At 47.2% G+C, this 5490-nt stretch overlaps 1 non-coding gene across 1 annotated transcript; it reads left to right on the forward strand.

Annotated features, from left to right (window-relative positions):
- Positions 1–5072: 5072 nt before the first annotated feature.
- Positions 5073–5144, forward strand: TRNAT-CGU (transfer RNA threonine (anticodon CGU)). Its single transcript has one exon. It is a non-coding gene; the product is annotated as a tRNA-Thr (tRNA).
- The last annotated feature ends 346 nt before the right edge of the window (positions 5145–5490 follow it).

Here is a 5490-nt window from a genome sequence, read left to right on the forward strand (position 1 = left end):
CATCCATCCATCCATCCATCCATCCATCCATCCATCCATCCATCCATCCATCCATCCATCCATCCATCCATCCATCCATCCATCCATCCATCCATCCATCCATCCATCCATCCATCCATCCATCCATCCATCCATCCATCCATCCATCCATCCATCCATCCATCCATCCATCCATCCATCCATCCATCCATCCATCCATCCATCCATCCATCCATCCATCCATCCATCCATCCATCCATCCATCCATCCATCCATCCATCCATCCATCCATCCATCCATCCATCCATCCATCCATCCATCCATCCATCCATCCATCCATCCATCCATCCATCCATCCATCCATCCATCCATCCATCCATCCATCCATCCATCCATCCATCCATCCATCCATCCATCCATCCATCCATCCATCCATCCATCCATCCATCCATCCATCCATCCATCCATCCATCCATCCATCCATCCATCCATCCATCCATCCATCCATCCATCCATCCATCCATCCATCCATCCATCCATCCATCCATCCATCCATCCATCCATCCATCCATCCATCCATCCATCCATCCATCCATCCATCCATCCATCCATCCATCCATCCATCCATCCATCCATCCATCCATCCATCCATCCATCCATCCATCCATCCATCCATCCATCCATCCATCCATCCATCCATCCATCCATCCATCCATCCATCCATCCATCCATCCATCCATCCATCCATCCATCCATCCATCCATCCATCCATCCATCCATCCATCCATCCATCCATCCATCCATCCATCCATCCATCCATCCATCCATCCATCCATCCATCCATCCATCCATCCATCCATCCATCCATCCATCCATCCATCCATCCATCCATCCATCCATCCATCCATCCATCCATCCATCCATCCATCCATCCATCCATCCATCCATCCATCCATCCATCCATCCATCCATCCATCCATCCATCCATCCATCCATCCATCCATCCATCCATCCATCCATCCATCCATCCATCCATCCATCCATCCATCCATCCATCCATCCATCCATCCATCCATCCATCCATCCATCCATCCATCCATCCATCCATCCATCCATCCATCCATCCATCCATCCATCCATCCATCCATCCATCCATCCATCCATCCATCCATCCATCCATCCATCCATCCATCCATCCATCCATCCATCCATCCATCCATCCATCCATCCATCCATCCATCCATCCATCCATCCATCCATCCATCCATCCATCCATCCATCCATCCATCCATCCATCCATCCATCCATCCATCCATCCATCCATCCATCCATCCATCCATCCATCCATCCATCCATCCATCCATCCATCCATCCATCCATCCATCCATCCATCCATCCATCCATCCATCCATCCATCCATCCATCCATCCATCCATCCATCCATCCATCCATCCATCCATCCATCCATCCATCCATCCATCCATCCATCCATCCATCCATCCATCCATCCATCCATCCATCCATCCATCCATCCATCCATCCATCCATCCATCCATCCATCCATCCATCCATCCATCCATCCATCCATCCATCCATCCATCCATCCATCCATCCATCCATCCATCCATCCATCCATCCATCCATCCATCCATCCATCCATCCATCCATCCATCCATCCATCCATCCATCCATCCATCCATCCATCCATCCATCCATCCATCCATCCATCCATCCATCCATCCATCCATCCATCCATCCATCCATCCATCCATCCATCCATCCATCCATCCATCCATCCATCCATCCATCCATCCATCCATCCATCCATCCATCCATCCATCCATCCATCCATCCATCCATCCATCCATCCATCCATCCATCCATCCATCCATCCATCCATCCATCCATCCATCCATCCATCCATCCATCCATCCATCCATCCATCCATCCATCCATCCATCCATCCATCCATCCATCCATCCATCCATCCATCCATCCATCCATCCATCCATCCATCCGTCACGGAGGAAAAGCTGCTGAGAAAATCGAGTGCCGCCAAGCAATACCTCGCGCAAAAAGACCGCGCAACATGCAACGCATTCTTGGCTTAACCAAGCTAAGCCTGGGCATCTTTTTGTCTCCTGGGAAATAATCTATGGAGGTCTAAAGATATATTTTATTCTGACGTCAGCATGACAAATATTTTCCTGTATCGATCTGGCATTTTACCGTCAAGAAATGGACGTTTCATTTCACTACAGAAAGCTAAGGCTAATTAATGTATATTACGTTTTAGTGACTGGATTCAAGCAACGCCGATGGTATTGGGATTTTAACAGCTATCGACGTGCCTCCTGTCTTTCGGCGTTGATAAAAATAAGATGTACTATCAAACCCACACAGAGCGAGACTTAAATGATAGGTGAACGCTATAGAAACGCAGAGTAAAGAACGCTATAGGCGTCCGAATTTTAGCTGTTCGACATCGGTGCTGGCAAAAAAGGAAAGTTACAGAACAGGGAAACAAGTTCGCCCTTTTTGGCATTCGTGAGCTTCATCGGGGCGCTACATTCTCTACGAAGGCAATATCTGTCATTCTTACTTCCTGAACGTTTAAGTTTAGCGCATTGACGGTCGCGCCTGTCTTGCTTCAGTGAGCTCGAAGCGAAAGAATGACTTTCAATTCGCTACGCACGGGAACGTCTACGTCACATTGTAGTGAGGCTGAAAAAATATTCAATGAACGAAAAGGAAGAGAAACACCGAAATATTTAAAGGCGCGTGTTTCGTAGAAAAAAAAAAAAGGAATGAAAACCGTGGGGAAAGTTCACACACCGACGTATTTCGGTCGCGACCGATTTCGGACGTATTTCGGAAGAACGCAACGGCAAGCGGGCTGTGAACTTGTGGCTGGAGGTGCGTGAACGGGCTATGCCCGAACGACGTGAAGTTGTTTTTTTTTAAAGCCTGCTTTTAACATGTACTATAAGCAACGAATGAAACTCGAACAAGATAACTAAGGTGGCAACACAAAAACACCGGCATATTAGCTCCCGAAGAGAAAATACAAGTGAGGCTGATTAACACTTCTGAAGACGTCTTTGAGCCTTAGAAGTTAAAAGAACGTGAGGTGGTGTTGGGCATCCACTGGCTAAGATGTACTCAGTTTGCGTTTGGTGGCTCAGCTGTCTTGTTCGCGTTCCATTTCTTGCTCACAGTGCGTGTTTGAACAAGAACGTAAAAAAAAAAAACGTCATCATTACTCGCGCACCGTAAGCACCGCCATCTGTGGGGCATGACTGCTTGTTTCATCCGCTTCAGAACTCGATTGCCGGTAGCCATCGCCGAAACACCGCACGCCGCCTAATAACGAATGTGCTTTGAAAAATAAGGCAAAACAGGAAACCGTATGGAGGTGCTTCCGACATTCCAGCAGCACTCAGTGTTTGGACGAAGTTTCGTATGACCAAAAACATAAAAACAAAAAATAAAAAAACGAAGTAGAGCTGCACCATGGTCGTTAAAGCCAGTATGAGCAACGGAGCTGTTTTCGTGACATTAAACGTGAGTGCTTCAATGGAATCGTTATGTTTCCTCTTCTTGATAGCCGGATAATCCACCACAAATTACTCCCATGCTGCCAACCTTATGCAGTGTTTTACGACGAGGGATCGTCCAGGGCAAACCTCCTCGAAGGCATGGCTATGCCTACACGGTGGCGTGCGTGCAAGAAAGCACTGTTCGTGAATAGCCAGTACTTAATGTTTTGCGGCCGATAAGCACCGGGGTTTATGTGCAGCCCGCTGCAAAGCTTCAAGGTCGGCCCGTTTGTTGCTTCCTCTACGTGTGGTTGTTATACGGTGCAATCTCCGCAGGGTGAAGATTGCTTCCCCATTCTCCTCTCAGAACTTAATAGAGGTGCATCTATGCATCCACAACACCATCCAGTACAAAACTATGGGGCCTGGTAACCCGTGAAAAAAAAAGAAGAAACTAAATGATGTATCGAACGTCGACTTTCTTCAAGGTCTCGCCTTCACATCTAGGTTTCCTCGCCTTGACCTCTAGCCGACCTTCAGCGGTGTGCAACCAAGCCATATTTTATACAGCGAAAGCTGTTAATGCGAAAGTTCCCGGGGGAAGCTTCTGTCGGCAGCGTCGTAGCAGTATAAAAAAGAAAAACCTCATGCAGACGAGCATATACAGCGCTGAGGGGGACAGCGAATGTCAGCAGCAAGCGTTCAGAGAAACATAATTTCATGTGTTTTTGCATGTTGTCTGAAGAACCGCTCGGTATTTCCACTCGCATCGAGTGAGGTCAAGATGCGCTTGCCCTAGTTATTGTGACGCCACTGAGCCCTGTGGTTGTTCACAAAAACAGAAAGTGTTTGCCAGCAACACCAACGTGATCAGGAATGTGGTAGTCGATGTTGGCAGGTATGGGAGTGACGTCAATGTGGACTTCAGCGCTGGCGTCGACCGAGACTGAAATTGCCGGTACAAAATCGTTTGTAATTATTTATTAACGGTGCGCAGCGATGCTTTCAACTCATTTTATCATAACTAAGCCCGCAGGCTTCCTTCAAGTAAAGAAAATATGGACGTTCAAAAGCTTTTTGTCGTTTATGAAAAGCCCTTTAAGCACTTTATAGAGGTTTTCGAAAAAGCGAGAGTCCAGCTTGTTGCTCCTACCGGATAGTGCAGCCAGCGCTGTTCGGGTGCACAAAAAAAAAAAAGCGAACACCACACGCGGAAACATGGCGTTACCATTCGCAACAGCCAGCCCTGGCACGACACCAGGGCAATAAAATGGAAAGAGCTGTGGACGCAGGTGAATGCCCTCTGTACCACCTGGCGTTGGTTTCGTCATCACCGTGCCCGCACTTTTTGAGTGATTTTATCTATCTTGGTTCTGCTGACATGGTTCTAAGTGCACGTATGTTCAAGAAAACAAAAGTAGCTGAAATAAAATGTGTTGTGCACTAAACAGGAGCAGCTTCACGCACCGACATCCGCGTTTCTAATGCTCATTTACGGAAGGTAATATCCGTTGGTCCTTTGGTATACCGCCTGAAAATGGTTGCGGATCATGTGCCGTCATAGCTCAGCGGTAGAGCACTGGTCTCGTAAACCAGGGGTCGTGAGTTCGATCCTCACTGGCGGCTTTCACGACTACTTTTATTTAGGTACAGTTCCCTGCTGCTTATTTTTTTGAACTCGTTTTCTGTGAAAAGACTACGTACTGAAGATATGAAACAATCGGAGAGTAACCAAATCTTTTTCTTGGGCGAAAAAATGCTCGCACATCCTACTGGAGAGCAAAGAGATTCCATTAACGAATTAAACACTAGGAAAAAGAGGCAGCTAATAGAAACGCACCAACCTATAAAAAGAACACTAACAATGATGTGAGAAGCCGTCTGGTCGTGTCCTAAATGCGTACCCTGGTCCACCGTAGCAGTACAGTCAATTACCGGAGCGGGGCAGAGGAGATGAGCTTTTGTATTTTAG

This window comes from Amblyomma mixtum, chromosome 5, assembly GCF_055824585.1.
Source record: "Amblyomma mixtum isolate Tamu chromosome 5, ASM5582458v1, whole genome shotgun sequence".
Classification (NCBI taxonomy): domain Eukaryota; kingdom Metazoa; phylum Arthropoda; class Arachnida; order Ixodida; family Ixodidae; genus Amblyomma; species Amblyomma mixtum.